Source organism: Scyliorhinus canicula, chromosome 10, assembly GCF_902713615.1.
Source record: "Scyliorhinus canicula chromosome 10, sScyCan1.1, whole genome shotgun sequence".
NCBI classification, from domain to species: domain Eukaryota; kingdom Metazoa; phylum Chordata; class Chondrichthyes; order Carcharhiniformes; family Scyliorhinidae; genus Scyliorhinus; species Scyliorhinus canicula.
The window spans coordinates 187,878,454-187,898,767 of record NC_052155.1 but is presented as its reverse complement, the minus strand read 5'-3'; positions in this window follow the sequence as shown (position 1 = coordinate 187,898,767).

The window sequence follows — 20,314 nt, the reverse complement described above, 5'->3', positions numbered from 1 at the left end:
CACCCCCACAACCCAAAGATGTGCAGGGTAGGTGGATTGGCCACACTAAATTGCCCCTTTAATTGGAAAAAAATAATTGGGTACTCTAAATATTGCAAAACAAATTTGCAAAGAATCTTAGTTCAGCCCGAGAAAGCTGGGACTCAGATATATCAAGAACTGGTGAAAATATTTGAAGATCAATATTCACCAAAGCCCTTAATTATCACAGAGAGGTTTGGATTCCATTAAAGGAATCAGTTAGAAGGGAAAATATTGCCCAGTTTGTTGCAAGCGACTTGCAGAGTTTTGTGAATCTGGCGATTTGTTAGATAACACAATTAGAGATCGTTTAATGTGTGGATTGAAAAATGAGGCTATTCAAAGAAGAATATTAACAGCACTTATCTAAGTCTGAAGACTGCATTAGACATTTCAGAGTGAGCACCAGGATCCATAAATTGACTGCTGCCCAGAAGTCAACCCAGCAACAGGCGAGTCATCACTGAGCAAAAATGGGCCATTCACAGGCTGATTGCTGGAGCAAGGGCAGCCAATGGGAAATTCGTCGCAGAATTGGCTACACAGCAAGAGTTTTCTGGAATAAAATAACTTCTCCAGAGAAGAACACTCGAAGGATGACACATAACTCATTCAAAGGCAGAAAAAAAACAAATTCATCTAAGAAAATTCACCAGGATGTTGCCTGGTATGGAGGGTGCTAGCTCTGAAGAAAGGTTGAGTAGATTAGGATTGTTTTCGTTGGAAAGTCGGAGGTTGAGGGGGGACCTGATTGAGGTCGACAAATTTATGAGAGGTATGGACAGGGTGGATAGCAACAAGCTTTTCCCAAGAGTGGGGGTGTCAGTTACAAGGGGTTACGATTTCAAAGTGAGAGGGGGAAAGTTTAAGGGAGATGTGCGTGGAAAGTTTTTTATGCAGAGGGTGGTGGGTGCCTGGAACGCTTTACCAGCGGAGGTGGTAGAGGCGGGCACGATAGCATCATTTAAGATGCATCTGGACAGGTATATGAACGGGTGGGGAACAGAGGGAAGTAGACCCTTGGAAAATAGGAGACAGGTTTAGATAAAGGATCTGGATCGGCGCAGGCTGGGAGGGCCGAAGGGCCTGTTCCTGTGCTGTAAATATCTTTGTTCTATGTGGAAGAGAAGAACAACAACAATGAAGCAAAAACAATTGATTCCAATGAAGAATTAAAGTTGATGGTGCTGTCAGTCCAAGGTGAGGACACAGTTTGCGCCAAGCTTGAAACATGCACTGAAGGCTGTAAATGACCAACGTCCCCTTCAGCGGCTTCTCAACACGTTCCTCATGAAGTACGACTCATACAACTACACAAAGTTCACCAGCTTTGCAGTTGATAAAAAGGAAGCTGAGGACTAACTCCTAAAAAACAACATTTTGTCAAAACAAAAATACAAAAGTCAACAATGGCAACAGGTAACACAGCTCCACCCTCCCTGCATCCCCCACCCACTGCCCCTACTCCCCTTGCTGCCCTCCTCCCCGTCTCCCTTTTTCATTTTTTTTCCAATTAAGGGGTAATTTAGCGTGGCCTCCTTGGGTCTGCGGCCTGGCTGGGTCTGAGGCCTGGCTGGATCTGAGGCCTGGCTGGGTTTCAGGCCTCCTTGGGTCCGAGGCCTGGCTGGGTCCGAGGCCTGGCTGGGTCTGAGGCCTGGCTGGGTCTGAGGCCTGGCTGGGTCTGAGGCCTGGCTGGGTCCGAGGCCTGGCTGGGTTTGAGGCCTGGCTGGGTTTGAGGCCTGGCTGGGTTTGAGGCCTGGCTGGGTTTGAGGCCTGGCTGGGTCTGAGGCCTGGCTGGGTCCGAGGCCTGGCTGGGTCCGAGGCCTGGCTGGGTCCGAGGCCTGGCTGGGACCGAGGCCTGGCTGGGTTTGAGGCCTGGCTGGGTTTGAGGCCTGGCTGGGTCTGAGGCCTGGCTGGGTTTGAGGCCTCCTTTGGTTTGAGGCCTGGCTGGGTTTGAGGCATGGCTGGGTTTGAGGCCTCCTTGGGTTTGAGGCCTGGCTGGGTCCGAGGCCTGGCTGGGTTTGAGGCCTCCTTGGGTTTGAGGCCTGGCTGAGTTTGAGGCCTGACTGGGTCCGAGGCCTGGCTGGGTCCGAGGCCTGGCTGGATCCGAGTCCTGGCTGGGTTTGAGGCCTGGCTGGGTTTGAGGCCTGGCTGGGTTTGAAGCCTGGCTGGGTCCGAGGTCTGGCTGGGTCCGAGGCCTGGCTGGGTCCGAGGCCTGGCTGGGTCCGAGGCCTGGCTGGGTCCGAGGCCTGGCTGGATTTAGCATATTGCTGGATTTCGGCTCGGGCTGTTTGGGCCTCAGACAGTTCGGGTCAAGCTTGATTGGTCAGGGGCCAAGGTTCAGTTTGAGCATGGGGTAGCGTGGCAGACAAAATAGTGAAGCCACTAACTAGGCTGGTGCCGCACTGTACCACTGCAGTGTCTAGCTGAATTGCGCAGGTTAGTTACATTTTTCACATTTTTCTCAATTAAAATTGATACTTGGCACATTCTAACAATGTGCAATTAACGGACAACTCCAGATTGGAGGCACTACACCTGTACTTTTTTCTAGAAATGTTTCCCTTTTGTAACTGTATGTCCCATTCTCTTTTGAAAGTTCCCATTGAATCCACTCCCACCGTCCCTTCAGCGCCTTCCCGACCAGAACAACTCGCTCTGTGAAAAAAATCCGCAAATCCACATCTTCCTCTCTGTTTCTGTCGTCAATCACCTGAAATCTGTTTCCCTCTGGTTACCAACTCTCCTGCCAATGGAAACACTTTCTCATTATTTACTCCATCAAGGCCATGATAAATTTAAACACCTCTACTTAATCTTCTCCAAACCTTCTCTGCTCTAAGGAGGACAATCCTAACTTCATAGAATCATAGAATGTACAGTGCAGAAGGAGGCCATTCGGCCCATTAAGTCTACACCAGCCCTTGGAAAGCACTCTACCTAAGCCCCACCTCCACCCTATCCCCGTAACCCAGTAACCCCACCTAATCTTTTTGGGAACTGAGGGCAATTTAGCATGGCCAATCCACCTAACCTGCACATCTTTGGACTGTGGGAGGAAACCGGAGCTCCCGGAGGAAACCCACGCACACACGGGGAGAACGTGCAGACTCCGCACAGACAGTGACCCAAGCCAGGAATCGAACCTGGGACCCTGGCGCTGTGAAGCAACTGTGCTAACCACTGTGCTACCGCGCTGCCCAGTCTCTCTAGTCTCTCCACGTTAACTGAAGAACCCTATCCCCGTTCCCATTCTGGTAAAATCTTCTCTGCGTTTAACTGCCTTACCTGAGAATGACTTGGTTCGAATAGTGGAGAGAGATCCCTCTTGTCAGTGTATAAAGCATTCAAGCATTTAGGTTCTCCAATTGTAAGTTGCAGTATCAGATGTAATGTTGCTGGCTTATTCCTCACTGGGGAGAATTTCATCCTTGACGGACGTGCTTGGTGGGCGGACCCGAAAGTAGCGGCAGATCAAATTTGCCCACATCCAATTTGAACGAGCGATATCACGCTGTGTTATGAATGTAGGGAATTGTTACATAATTATATTTTATGTGTATTGCAGTAATGTTGTTAAAAACCCTGGTTTAAGATACATGCAGGTAGTATGTCAACTAAAGCTGTGATTAAGGAGTCTTAAAAGTGAGGTAATCATTAATTATAACCATTTGCTTGTTTACAGATAGGTGGGTAATGGAACATTGCTTTGATTTTGGATCCCTGGGGGGTTGATAATGTATGCAGGATGGTGCTTAGTCCTGAGGAAACCAAAATATGCCTTATGATGTAATTAAGGGATGGAGCCTGTCTGTAGTTTGCAGTTTGCCATAGTATTTTAGTCTGCCAAGAAAGGATTTCAGCTGACTCCTGAAAGGTTCTCCAAGGGATTTTGCATAGAGAAAAGCAAGTAAACCTGATTGTTAACTTTATTTACAAGTGGTCTTTGAACTACATTAGTTTGTACAGTTGGAATTTATACATAGTTGCAGGCCTGGGAAGTAAGTGAAAGGTTTTCCTTTTATTTAAGAACTGTTTTAACTGTCAATTGTAAAACTGTTAGTTTGTTTGTGATTGATTCTCTGTTTTAAATTAAAGTTTGATTTAACACAAACAATATGTATTGGTCAGAGTCACCACTCTGGGATGAAGTCTCCTTTTCTCACAGAGTTTGGACATCCAGCAAGCATCCCGTTTCCCAGGTAACTGCCTCCAAGCCCTGGTGGAGGCAGTCACAGTCGGGAGGGACATTCCAACGCCGAGGGAGGGGCGACACCTCGCCTCGCCAAGAAGGCATGGAGCGAGGTGGTGGCCAACGTCAGTGGGCAGGACCTAGTCCGATGAACCTGGACCCAGGGCCGGAAAAGGTTCAATAACCTTCTGCGATCAGGTGTGTGGGTCTGAAGTAGTCCCGGATTACATACATCCCTGTTCATCCCAAGGCTGGAGAAGTCAATCAGCAGATAAAAGCAAATCACTGCGGATGCGGGAATCAGAAACGAAAACATAAAATTTGGGACAATCTCAGCAGGACTTGCAGGGGAAAGAGAGCTGGAACAATCGGGAGTGATCTGTCAGTGGGGTGGGGGGGGGGGGGGGGGAGTGGGCAGACCTGGGGGTCCTCACCAGCCATGAGCTAGGAGCTGTGGATCTGGAGTGTGAGTGTGAAGGAAGGTCGTTGCCATGGAGAGACTGGTGTGTGTGTGAGGAATGGAAGAGCCCATTGGGCTGAAGTGTGTGGCATTCAGACCCATGAACAAAGGGTGACAGGGTGAAGCACACCTTCGGTGCCAGAGGACAACAGTGTCCTGAGAGCTCCTCACTGGCCTGAGCACAGCACAGAAAGCACTCTCCCAAAACCAGAACACACCTCCTCCCAACTCCTCATCCAGGATTGCTCCATCCCTCGTTCATCCCGCCCTTACCTCCAAAACGTTGCTGCCTGCGCTTTCCCTGCTCCGAGCTTGAAATCCCACGGGGAGGTAAACTCCTGGTCAGTTGGGGATTTCACCCCATCAACAAGCTGGATAATTGTCGGCGGACCCAGCCGATTTGCCCACCTAGCAAAATACCGCACGAGTGCGCGATGATGTCAGGATGCTTGATCGGTGTCATTGTGCACTATTTAATGGTCAAGCACGTGTCCGCCCGGGAGGCATAAAACTCTCCTCTCAGTGTTTTTACCTTGGCTTTGTTTTTCCACTTTAAAAAAATTCATGAATGAGACGTGGGTGTCGTTGGCTTGGCAACATTCATTGCCCATTTCTAATTGCCCTTGAGGGAGGAGCTGATTGTCAGCCGCCTTCGTGAACCGCTGCAGTCCATGTGGTGTTCGGGAGGGAGTTCCAGAATTTTGACCCAGCCACAGTGAAGGAACGGCCAATATATTTCCCAGTCGGGGTGGCGAGTGGCTCGGAGGGGGATTTGCCGGTGGTGCTATTTCCATGTATCTACAGCCTTTGCCCCTGTAGGTGGTAGAGGCCACGGGTTTGGAAGCTGCTGCTGGGAGAGGTTTAGCAAACGTTGCCGAAGGAGCCTTGGTGAGTTACTTCATGGCATCTTGTAGATGGAGCAGGATCTGTGCCGTGCTTGTGCGTGTGTGTGTGTGTGTGTGTGTGTGTGTGTGTGTGTGAGATACGTTAAGTGATGTTATCAAGAGAGGATCCAAAGGCAGCACGGTGGCGCAGAGGGTTAGCCCTGCAGCCTCACGGTGCCAAGGTCCCAGGTTCGATCCCGGCTGTGGGTCACTGTCCGTGTGGAGTTTGCACATTCTCCCCGTGTTTGCGTGGGTTTCACCCCCACAACCCAAAGATGTGTAGAGTAGGTGGATTGGCCACGCTAAATTGCCCCTTAATTGGAAAAAATTAATTGGGTACTCTAAATTTATTTAAAAAATATATCTTTGCTGGACCAGGAATAGACGGTTCCCAGACTTGACCATCATCCCTGTATTGAGTGGTAACTATAGCTGGTTATTCTGTCTGGATGTTGTTTGGGGAATAGGGGAAGTCTTACAGAGTTCATGTATCATAGAGAGGATCCAAGATTGAGCTGACTGGTGTCCTTTTCTCTGGACAATGTAAAACCTGATCGAGGTTTTCAAACTGATGGAGGATTCGAGAGAGTGGATGTGGGAAAATGACTTCAATTTGTGAGTGAGTCCCGAAGATAAACTGGTCAAATCAGGAATTCAGGAGGAATTTCTGTGAACAGAATGATGAGAATGTGGGATTCGCTGCTACATGGAGCGGTCGGGGGCAATGAAGTATTTTATTAGAGGTGTGTGGCATTCAGGATACCGTGTGGGCAGCACGGTAGCATAGTGGTTAGCACAATTGCTTCACAGCTCCCAAGGTCCCAGGTTCGATTCCCGGCTTGAGTCACTGTCTGTGCGGAGTCTGCATGTTCTCCCCGTGCCTGCGTGGTGCTCCGGTTTCCTCCCACAGTCCAAAGATGTGCAGGTTAGGTGGATTGGCCATGATAAATTGTTCTTCGGCTCCAAAATTGCCCTTAGTGTTGGGTGGGGTTACTGGGTTACGGGGTTAGGGTGGAGGTGTGGGCTTGGGTAGGGTGCCCTTTCCAGGAGCTGGTGCAGACTCGATGGGCCGAATGGCCTCCTTCTGCATTGTAAATTGTACGATTCTATGATGAGCGAGAAAGGAAACGAGGAGTGTGAAGTGAGAGATTTGGAGGAGCTAATTAGATTGGGAGGAATCTTGTGTGCAGAATAAACACATAGAAATCATAGAATTTACAGTGGAGGAGGCGGCCATTTGGCCCATCGAGTCTGCACCTGCCCTTGGAAAGAGCAATGCACTTAAGCACATGCCTTCACCCTATCCCAGTAACCCCACCTAACCTTTTTGGAAACTAAGGGCAATTTATCATGGCCAATTCACCTAACCTGCACATCTTTGGACTGTGGGAGGAAACCGGAGCATCCGGAGGAAACCCACGCACACAGGGGGAGAACGTGCAGACTTCTCACGGACAGTAACCCAAGCCGGGAAGTGGGCCTGGGTCCCTGGAGCTGTGAAGCAACCGTGCTAACCACTGTGCTACCGTGCCACCCTAACAGATTCCAGAACTCTGCCCATTTTACCCCTTTCAATGCTGTTGACTCTGTGATTCTATATCATCTTTTCTTCACCCAAAAATGCATCTGGAACTTAATTCCAGTTGCAATCTTCTCCTGTTCCACAATTTAAGTACTTCGCTCGCACTACTCTGTAAACTGGCACTAGCAAAATGAAAAACTGGTCAAAGAAAACTATTGACAAAAATATGTTATAATCTTGTTGCAGGAATAACTCTTGGAAAATAAATGAATGAATTGAAGGCAGATTTCTTTGTGTTCTCTAATTGGAAAAGCATGAATTGCAGCTTTGAAACGTCTATGTTATCGACGTCCACATGTGTGCAATTCTCTGATTGTTCCCAATCAGAGTACCTCGTCCGAAACTCCCTGTGTTTGTGTTTGAGCAGAGATGGAAGATAGGTTCAGAAGGAATTAAGTTGATTAAGGTCTAAAACACAATAGGCCTTATTCATTCCAGCATTGGTTCACATTTCACAGGATCGAGGCCGATCTCAATGTCACATGATTACATCAAATATTTTCTTCAATCACATCTAAATTGCAGCCTCATAAATGGGAATTTAGGTATTGTGGAAGAAAAATATTCCGGGAATTAGCTAAAGGGAACAGTGAGGTGAAGCTTAACCATTCCGAACAGCACTGATCACTAACGCTGATTAACCACTCCGAACAGCACTGATCACTAACGCTGATTAACCACTCCGAACAGTACTGATCACTAACGCTGATTAACCACACCGAACAGTACTGATCACTAACGCTGATTAACCACTCCGAACAGCACTGATCACTAACGCTGATTAACCACTCCGAACAGCACTGATCACTAACGCTGATTAACCACTCCGAACAGCACTGATCACTAACGCTGATTAACCGCTCTGAACAGTACTGATCACTAACGCGGATTAACCACTCCGAACAGTACTGATCACTAACGCTGATTAACCACTCCGAACAGTACTGATCGCTAACGCTGATTAACCACTCCGAACAGCGCTGATCACTAACGCTGATTAACCACTCCGAACAGTACTGATCACTAACGCTGATTAACCACTCCGAACAGCACTGATCACTAACGCTGATTAACCGCTCTGAACAGTACTGATCACTAACGCGGATTAACCACTCCGAACAGTACTGATCACTAACGCTGATTAACCACTCCGAACAGTACTGATCACTAACGCTGATTAACCACTCCGAACAGCACTGATCACTAACGCTGATTAACCACTCCGAACAGTACTGATCACTAACGCTGATTAACCACTCCGAACAGCACTGATCACTAACGCTGATTAACCACTCCGAACAGCACTGATCACTAACGCTGATTAACCACTCTGAACAGTACTGATCACTAACGCGGATTAACCACTCCGAACAGTACTGATCACTAACGCTGATTAACCACTCCGAACAGCACTGATCACTAACGCTGATTAACCACTCCGAACAGTACTGATCACTAACGCTGATTAACCACTCCGAACAGTACTGATCACTAACGCTGATTAACCGCTCCGAACAGCACTGATCACTAACGCTGATTAACCACTCCGAACAGTACTGATCACTAACGCTGATTAACCACTCCGAACAGCACTGATCACTAACGCTGATTAACCACTCCGAACAGCACTGATCACTAACGCTGATTAACCACTCCGAACAGCACTGATCACTAACGCTGATTAACCACTCCGAACAGCACTGATCACTAACGCTGATTAACCACTCCGAACAGCACTGATCACTAACGCTGATTAACCACTCCGAACAGTACTGATCACTAACGCTGATTAACCATTCCGAACGGTACTGATCACTAACGCTGATTAACCATTCCGAACAGCACTGATCACTAACGCTGATTAACCACTCCGAACAGTACTGATCACTAACGCTGATTAACCATTCCGAACAGCACTGATCACTAACGCTGATTAACCACTCCGAACAGTACTGATCACTAACGCTGATTAACCACTCCGAACAGCACTGATCACTAACGCTGATTAACCACTCTGAACAGCACTGATCACTAACGCTGATTAACCATTCCGAACGGTACTGATCACTAACGCTGATTAACCACTCCGAACAGTACTGATCACTAACGCTGATTAACCACTCCGAACAGTACTGATCACTAACGCTGATTAACCACTCCGAACAGCACTGATCACTAACGCCGATTAACCACTCCGAACAGTACTGATCACTAACGCTGATTAACCGCTCCGAACAGCACTGATCACTAACGCTGATTAACCACTCCGAACAGCACTGATCACTAACGCTGATTAACCACTCTGAACAGCACTGATCACTAACGCTGATTAACCGCTCCGAACAGCACTGATCACTAACGCTGATTAACCACTCCGAACAGCACTGATCACTAACGCTGATTAACCACTCCGAACGGTACTGATCACTAACGCTGATTAACCACTCCGAACAGCACTGATCACTAACGCTGATTAACCACTCCGAACAGCACTGATCACTAACGCTGATTAACCACTCCGAACAGCACTGATCACTAACGCTGATTAACCACTCCGAACAGCACTGATCACTAACGCTGATTAACCACTCCGAACAGCACTGATCACTAACGCTGATTAACCACTCCGAACAGTATTGATCACTAACGCTGATTAACCACTCCGAACAGCACTGATCACTAACGCTGATTAACCACTCCGAACCGCACTGATCACTAACCCTGATTAACCGCTCCGAACAGCGCTGATCACTAACGCTGATTAACCGCTCCGAACAGCACTGATCACTAACGCTGATTAACCACTCTGAACAGCACTGATCACTAACGCTGATTAACCGCTCCGAACAGCACTGATCACTAACGCTGATTAACCACTCCGAACAGCACTGATCACTAACGCTGATTAACCACTCCGAACGGTACTGATCACTAACGCTGATTAACCACTCCGAACAGCACTGATCACTAACGCTGATTAACCACTCCGAACAGCACTGATCACTAACGCTGATTAACCACTCCGAACAGCACTGATCACTAACGCTGATTAACCACTCCGAACAGCACTGATCACTAACGCTGATTAACCACTCCGAACAGCACTGATCACTAACGCTGATTAACCACTCCGAACAGTATTGATCACTAACGCTGATTAACCACTCCGAACAGCACTGATCACTAACGCTGATTAACCACTCCGAACCGCACTGATCACTAACCCTGATTAACCGCTCCGAACAGCGCTGATCACTAACGCTGATTAACCACTCCGAACAGCGCTGATCACTAACCCTGATTAACCACTCCGAACATACTGATCACTAACGCTGATTAACCACTCCGAACAGCACTGATCACTAACGCTGATTAACGACTCCGAACAGCACTGATCACTAACGCTGATTAACCACTCCGAACAGTACTGATCACTAACGCTGATTAACCACTCCGAACAGTACTGATCACTAACGCTGATTAACCACTCCGAACCACACTGATCACTAACGCTGATTAACCACTCCGAACAGTACTGATCACTAACGCTGATTAACCACTCCGAACAGCACTGATCACTAACGCTGATTAACCACTCCGAACAGCACTGATCACTAACGCTGATTAACCACTCCGAACGGTACTGATCACTAACGCTGATTAACCACTCTGAACAGTACTGATCACTAACGCTGATTAACCACTCCGAACAGCACTGATCACTAACGCTGATTAACGACTCCGAACAGTACTGATCACTAACGCTGATTAACCATTCCGAACAGCACTGATCACTAACGCTGATTAACGACTCCGAACAGCACCGATCACTAACGCTGATTAACGACTCCGAACAGCACTGATCACTAACGCTGATTAACCATTCCGAACAGTACTGATCACTAACGCTGATTAACCACTCTGAACAGCACCGATCACTAACGCTGATTAACGACTCCGAACAGCACTGATCACTAACGCTGATTAACCACTCCGAACAGTACTGATCACTAACGCTGATTAACCATTCCGAACAGCACTGATCACTAACGCTGATTAACCACTCCGAACAGCACTGATCACTAACGCTGATTAACCACTCCGAACAGCACTGATCACTAACGCTGATTAACCACTCCGAACAGCACTGATCACTAACGCTGATTAACCACTCCGAACAGCACTGATCACTAACGCTGATTAACCACTCCGAACAGCACTGATCACTAACGCTGATTAACCATTCCGAACGGTACTGATCACTAACGCTGATTAACCACTCCGAACAGTACTGATCACTAACGCTGATTAACCATTCCGAACAGCACTGATCACTAACGCTGATTAACCACTCCGAACAGCACTGATCACTAACGCTGATTAACCATTCCGAACAGTACTGATCACTAACGCTGATTAACCACTCCGAACAGCACTGATCACTAACGCTGATTAACCATTCCGAACAGCACTGATCACTAACGCTGATTAACCATTCCGAACAGCACTGGTCACTAACGCTGATTAACCACTCCGAACAGTACTGATCACTATCGCTGATTAACCATTCCGAACAGTACTGATCACTAACGCTGATTAACCACTCCGAACAGCACTGATCACTAACGCTGATTAACCATTCCGAACAGCGCTGGTCACTAACGCTGATTAACCATTCCGAACAGTACTGATCACTAACGCTGATTAACCGCTCCGAACAGCACTGATCACTAACGCTGATTAACCACTCCGAACAGCACTGATCACTAACGCTGATTAACCACTCCGAACAGCACTGATCACTAACGCTGATTAACCACTCCGAACAGCACTGATCACTAACGCTGATTAACCACTCCGAACAGCACTGATCACTAACGCTGATTAACCGCTCCGAACAGCACTGATCACTAACGCTGATTAACCATTCCGAACAGCGCTGGTCACTAACGCTGATTAACCATTCCGAACAGTACTGATCACTAACGCTGATTAACCGCTCCGAACAGCACTGATCACTAACGCTGATTAACCACTCCGAACAGCACTGATCACTAACGCTGATTAACCACTCCTGAACAGTACTGATCACTAACGCGGATTAACCACTCCGAACAGTACTGATCACTAACGCTGATTAACCACTCCGAACAGCACTGATCACTAACGCTGATTAACCACTCCGAACAGTACTGATCACTAACGCTGATTAACCACTCCGAACAGTACTGATCACTAACGCTGATTAACCGCTCCGAACAGCACTGATCACTAACGCTGATTAACCACTCCGAACAGTACTGATCACTAACGCTGATTAACCACTCCGAACAGCACTGATCACTAACGCTGATTAACCACTCCGAACAGCACTGATCACTAACGCTGATTAACCACTCCGAACAGCACTGATCACTAACGCTGATTAACCACTCCGAACAGCACTGATCACTAACGCTGATTAACCACTCCGAACAGCACTGATCACTAACGCTGATTAACCACTCCGAACAGTACTGATCACTAACGCTGATTAACCATTCCGAACGGTACTGATCACTAACGCTGATTAACCATTCCGAACAGCACTGATCACTAACGCTGATTAACCACTCCGAACAGTACTGATCACTAACGCTGATTAACCATTCCGAACAGCACTGATCACTAACGCTGATTAACCACTCCGAACAGTACTGATCACTAACGCTGATTAACCACTCCGAACAGCACTGATCACTAACGCTGATTAACCACTCTGAACAGCACTGATCACTAACGCTGATTAACCATTCCGAACGGTACTGATCACTAACGCTGATTAACCACTCCGAACAGTACTGATCACTAACGCTGATTAACCACTCCGAACAGTACTGATCACTAACGCTGATTAACCACTCCGAACAGCACTGATCACTAACGCCGATTAACCACTCCGAACAGTACTGATCACTAACGCTGATTAACCGCTCCGAACAGCACTGATCACTAACGCTGATTAACCACTCCGAACGGTACTGATCACTAACGCTGATTAACCACTCCGAACAGCACTGATCACTAACGCTGATTAACCACTCCGAACAGCACTGATCACTAACGCTGATTAACCACTCCGAACGGTACTGATCACTAACGCTGATTAACCACTCCGAACAGCACTGATCACTAACGCTGATTAACCACTCCGAACAGCACTGATCACTAACGCTGATTAACCACTCCGAACAGCACTGATCACTAACGCTGATTAACCACTGCGAACAGCACTGATCACTAACGCTGATTAACCACTCCGAACCGCACTGATCACTAACCCTGATTAACCGCTCCGAACAGCGCTGATCACTAACGCTGATTAACCACTCCGAACAGCGCTGATCACTAACCCTGATTAACCACTCCGAACATACTGATCACTAACGCTGATTAACCACTCCGAACAGCACTGATCACCAACGCCGATTAACCACTCCGAACATTACTGATCACTAACGCTGATTAACCACTCCGAACAGCACTGATCACTAACGCTGATTAACGACTCCGAACAGCACTGATCACTAACGCTGATTAACCACTCCGAACAGTACTGATCACTAACGCTGATTAACCACTCCGAACAGTACTGATCACTAACGCTGATTAACCACTCCGAACCACACTGATCACTAACGCTGATTAACCACTCCGAACAGTACTGATCACTAACGCTGATTAACCACTCCGAACAGCACTGATCACTAACGCTGATTAACCACTCCGAACAGCACTGATCACTAACGCTGATTAACCACTCCGAACAGGTACTGATCACTAACGCTGATTAACCACTCCTGAACAGTACTGATCACTAACGCTGATTAACCACTCCGAACAGCACTGATCACTAACGCTGATTAACCGACTCCGAACAGTACTGATCACTAACGCTGATTAACCATTCCGAACAGCACTGATCACTAACGCTGATTAACGACTCCGAACAGCACCGATCACTAACGCTGATTAACGACTCCGAACAGCACTGATCACTAACGCTGATTAACCATTCCGAACAGTACTGATCACTAACGCTGATTAACCACTCTGAACAGCACCTGATCACTAACGCTGATTAACGACTCCGAACAGCACTGATCACTAACGCTGATTAACCACTCCGAACAGTACTGATCACTAACGCTGATTAACCATTCCGAACAGCACTGATCACTAACGCTGATTAACCACTCCGAACAGCACTGATCACTAACGCTGATTAACCACTCCGAACAGCACTGATCACTAACGCTGATTAACCACTCCGAACAGCACTGATCACTAACGCTGATTAACCACTCCGAACAGCACTGATCACTAACGCTGATTAACCACTCTGAACAGCACTGATCACTAACGCTGATTAACCATTCCGAACGGTACTGATCACTAACGCTGATTAACCACTCCGAACAGTACTGATCACTAACGCTGATTAACCATTCCGAACAGCACTGATCACTAACGCTGATTAACCACTCCGAACAGCACTGATCACTAACGCTGATTAACCATTCCGAACAGTACTGATCACTAACGCTGATTAACCACTCCGAACAGCACTGATCACTAACGCTGATTAACCATTCCGAACAGCACTGATCACTAACGCTGATTAACCATTCCGAACAGTACTGATCACTAACGCTGATTAACCATTCCGAACAGCACTGATCACTAACGCTGATTAACCACTCCGAACAGCACTGATCACTAACGCTGATTAACCATTCCGAACAGCACTGATCACTAACGCTGATTAACCATTCCGAACAGCACTGATCACTAACGCTGATTAACCGCTCCGAACAGCACTGATCACTAACGCTGATTAACCACTCCGAACAGCACTGATCACTAACGCTGATTAACCATTCCGAACAGCACTGATCACTAACGCTGATTAACCATTCCGAACAGCACTGGTCACTAACGCTGATTAACCACTCCGAACAGTACTGATCACTATCGCTGATTAACCATTCCGAACAGTACTGATCACTAACGCTGATTAACCACTCCGAACAGCACTGATCACTAACGCTGATTAACCACTCCGAACAGTATAACCACTCCGAACAGCGCTGGTCACTAACGCTGATTAACCATTCCGAACAGTACTGATCACTAACGCTGATTAACCGCTCCGAACAGCACTGATCACTAACGCTGATTAACCGCTCCGAACAGCACTGATCACTAACGCTGATTAACCACTCCGAACAGCACTGATCACTAACGCTGATTAACCACTCCGAACAGCACTGATCACTAACGCTGATTAACCACTCCGAACAGCACTGATCACTAACGCTGATTAACCACTCCGAACAGCACTGATCACTAACGCTGATTAACCGCTGCGAACAGCACTGATCACTAACGCTGATTAACCATTCCGAACAGCGCTGGTCACTAACGCTGATTAACCATTCCGAACAGTACTGATCACTAACGCTGATTAACCGCTCCGAACAGCACTGATCACTAACGCTGATTAACCACTCCGAACAGTACTGATCACTAACGCTGATTAACCACTCCGAACAGTACTGATCACTAACGCTGATTAACCACTCCGAACAGTACTGATCACTAACGCTGATTAACCACTCCGAACAGTACTGATCACTAACGCTGATTAACCACTCCGAAAAGCACTGATCACTAACGCTGATTAACCACTCCGAACAGTACTGATCACTAACGCTGATTAACCACTCCGAACAGTACTGATCACTAACGCTGATTAACCGCTCCGAACAGCACTGATCACTAACGCTGATTAACCACTCCGAACAGCACTGATCACTAACGCTGATTAACCACTCCGAACAGCACTGATCACTAACGCTGATTAACCACTCCGAACAGCACTGATCACTAACGCTGATTAACCACTCCGAACAGTACTGATCACTAACGCTGATTAACCACTCCGAACAGCACTGATCACTAACGCTGATTAACCACTCCGAACAGCACTGATCACTAACGCTGATTAACCACTCCGAACAGTACTGATCACTAACGGTGATTAACCACTCCGAACAGCACTGATCACTAACGCTGATTAACCACTCCGAAAAGCACTGATCACTAACGCTGATTAACCACTCCGAACAGCACTGATCACTAACGCTGATTAACCACTCCGAACAGCACTGATCACTAACGCTGATTAACCACTCCGAACAGCACTGATCACTAACGCTGATTAACCACTCCGAACAGCACTGATCACTAACGCTGATTAACCACTCCGAACAGTACTGATCACTAACGCTGATTAACCACTCCGAACAGTACTGATCACTAACGCTGATTAACCACTCCGAACAGTACTGATCACTAACGCTGATTAACCACTCCGAACAGCACTGATCACTAACGCTGATTAACCACTCCGAACAGCACTGATCACTAACGCTGATTAACCACTCCGAACAGTACTGATCACTAACGCTGATTAACCACTCCGAACAGCACTGATCACTAACGCTGATTAACCACTCCGAACAGCGCTGGTCACTAACGCTGATTAACCATTCCGAACAGCACTGATCACTAACGCTGATTAACCGCTCCGAACGGTACTGATCACTAACGCTGATTAACCACTCCGAACAGCACTGATCACTAACGCTGATTAACCACTCTGAACAGCACTGATCACTAACGCTGATTAACCACTCCGAACCGTACTGATCACTAACGCTGATTAACCGCTCCGAACAGTACTGATCACTAACGCTGATTAACCACTCCGAACAGTACTGATCACTAACGCTGATTAACCACTCCGAACAGCACTGATCACTAACGCTGATTAACCACTCCGAACAGTACTGATCACTAACGCTGATTAACCACTCCGAACAGCACTGATCACTAACGCTGATTAACCACTCCGAACAGCACTGATCACTAACGCTGATTAACCACTCCGAACAGCACTGATCACTAACGCTGATTAACCACTCCGAACAGTACTGATCACTAACGCTGATTAACCACTCCGAACAGCACTGATCACTAACGCTGATTAACCACTCCGAACAGCACTGATCACTAACGCTGATTAACCACTCCGAACAGTACTGATCACTAACGCTGATTAACCACTCCGAACAGCACTGATCACTAACGCTGATTAACCACTCCGAACAGCGCTGGTCACTAACGCTGATTAACCACTCCGAACAGTACTGATCACTAACGCTGATTAACCACTCCGAACAGCACTGATCACTAACGTTGATTAACCACTCCGAACCGCACTGATCACTAACGCTGATTAACCGCTCCGAACAGCACTGATCACTAACGCTGATTAACCACTCCGAACAGTACTGATCACTAACGCTGATTAACCACTCCGAACAGTACTGATCACTAACGCTGATTAACCACTCCGAACAGCGCTGATCACTAACGCTGATTAACCACTCCGAACAGTACTGATCACTAACGCTGATTAACCACTCCGAACAGCGCTGGTCACTAACGCTGATTAACCACTCCGAACAGTACTGATCACTAACGCTGATTAACCACTCCGAACAGTACTGATCACTAACGCTGATTAACCACTCCGAACAGCACTGATCACTAACGTTGATTAACCACTCCGAACCGCACTGATCACTAACGCTGATTAACCATTCCGAACAGCACTGATCACTAACGCTGATTAACCACTCCGAACAGCACTGATCACTAACGCTGATTAACCACTCCGAACAGCACTGATCACTAACGCTGATTAACCACTCCGAACAGCACTGATCACTAACGCTGATTAACCACTCCGAACAGCACTGATCACTAACGCTGATTAACCACTCCGAACAGTATTGATCACTAACGCTGATTATCCACTCCGAACAGCACTGATCACTAACGCTGATTAACCACTCCGAACAGTACTGATCACTAACGCTGATTAACCACTCCGAACAGTACTGATCACTAACGCTGATTAACCATTCCGAACAGTACTGATCACTAACGCTGATTAACCATTCCGAACAGCGCTGGTCACTAACGCTGATTCCAACTCCGAACAGCACTGATCACTAACGCTGATTAACCACTCCGAACAGCACTGATCACTAACGCTGATTAACCACTCCGAACAGCACTGATCACTAACGCTGATTAACCACTCCGAACAGTACTGATCACTAACGCTGATTAACCACTCCGAACAGCACTGATCACTAACGCTGATTAACCACTCCGAACAGCACTGATCACTAACGCTGATTAACCACTCCGAACAGCACTGATCACTAACGCTGATTAACCACTCCGAACAGCACTGATCACTAACGCTGATTAAGCCACTCCGAACAGTACTGATCACTAACGCTGATTAACCACTCCGAACAGCACTGATCACTAACGCTGATTAACCGCTCCGAACAGCACTGATCACTAACGCTGATTAACCACTCCGAACAGTACTGATCACTAACGCTGATTAACCACTCCGAACAGCACTGGTCACTAACGCTGATTAACCACTCCGAACAGTACTGATCACTAACGCTGATTAACCAGTCCGAACAGCACTGATCACTAACGCTGATTAACCACTCCGAACAGTACTGATCACTAACGCTGATTAACCACTCCGAACAGCACTGATCACTAACGCTGATTAACCACTGCGAACAGCACTGATCACTAACGCTGATTAACCACTCCGAACAGCACTGATCACTAACGCTGATTAACCACTCCGAACAGTACTGATCACTAACGCTGATTAACCGCTCCGAACAGCACTGATCACTAACGCTGATTAACCACTCCGAACAGCACTGATCACTAACGCTGATTAACCGCTCCGAACAGCACTGATCACTAACGCTGATTAACCACTCCGAACAGTACTGATCACTAACGCTGATTAACCACTCCGAACAGCACTGATCACTAACGCTGATTAACCGCTCCGAACAGTACTGATCACTAATGCTGATTAACCACTCCGAACAGCACTGATCACTAACGCTGATTAACCACTCCGAACAGCACTGATCACTAACGCTGATTAACCACTCCGAACAGCACTGATCACTAACGCTGATTAACCACTCCGAACAGTACTGATCACTAACGCTGATTAACCACTCCGAACAGCACTGATCACTAACGCTGATTAACCACTCCGAACAGCACTGATCACTAACGCTGATTAACCACTCCGAACAGTACTGATCACTAACGCTGATTAACCACTCCGAACAGTACTGATCACTAACGCTGATTAACCACTCCGAACAGTACTGATCACTAACGCTGATTAACCACTCCGAACAGCACTGATCACTAACGCTGATTAACCACTCCGAACAGCTACTGATCACTAACGCTGATTAACCACTCCGAACGGTACTGATCACTAACGCTGATTAACCACTCCGAACAGTACTGATCACTAACGCTGATTAACCACTCCGAACAGCACTGATCACTAACGCTGATTAACCACTCCGAACAGTACTGATCACTAACGCTGATTAACCACTCCGAACAGTACTGATCACTAACGCTGATTAACCACTCCGAACAGCACTGATCACTAACGCTGATTAACCACTCCGAACAGCACTGATCACTAACGCTGATTAACCACTCCGAACAGCACTGATCACTAACGCTGATTAACCACTCCGAACAGCACTGATCACTAACGCTGATTAACCACTCCGAACAGTACTGATCACTAACGCTGATTAACCATTCCGAACAGCACTGATCACTAACGCTGATTAACCACTCCGAACAGTACTGATCACTAACGCTGATTAACCACTCCGAACAGTACTGATCACTAACGCTGATTAACCACTCCGAACAGTACTGATCACTAACGCTGATTAACCACTCCGAACAGCACTGATCACTAACGCTGATTAACCACTCCGAACAGTACTGATCACTAACGCTGATTAACCACTCCGAACAGCACTGATCACTAACGCTGATTAACCACTCTGAACAGTACTGATCACTAACGCTGATTAACCACTCCGAACAGTACTGATCACTAATGCTGATTAACCACTCCGAACAGCACTGATTACTAACGCTGATTAACCACTCCGAACAGTACTGAT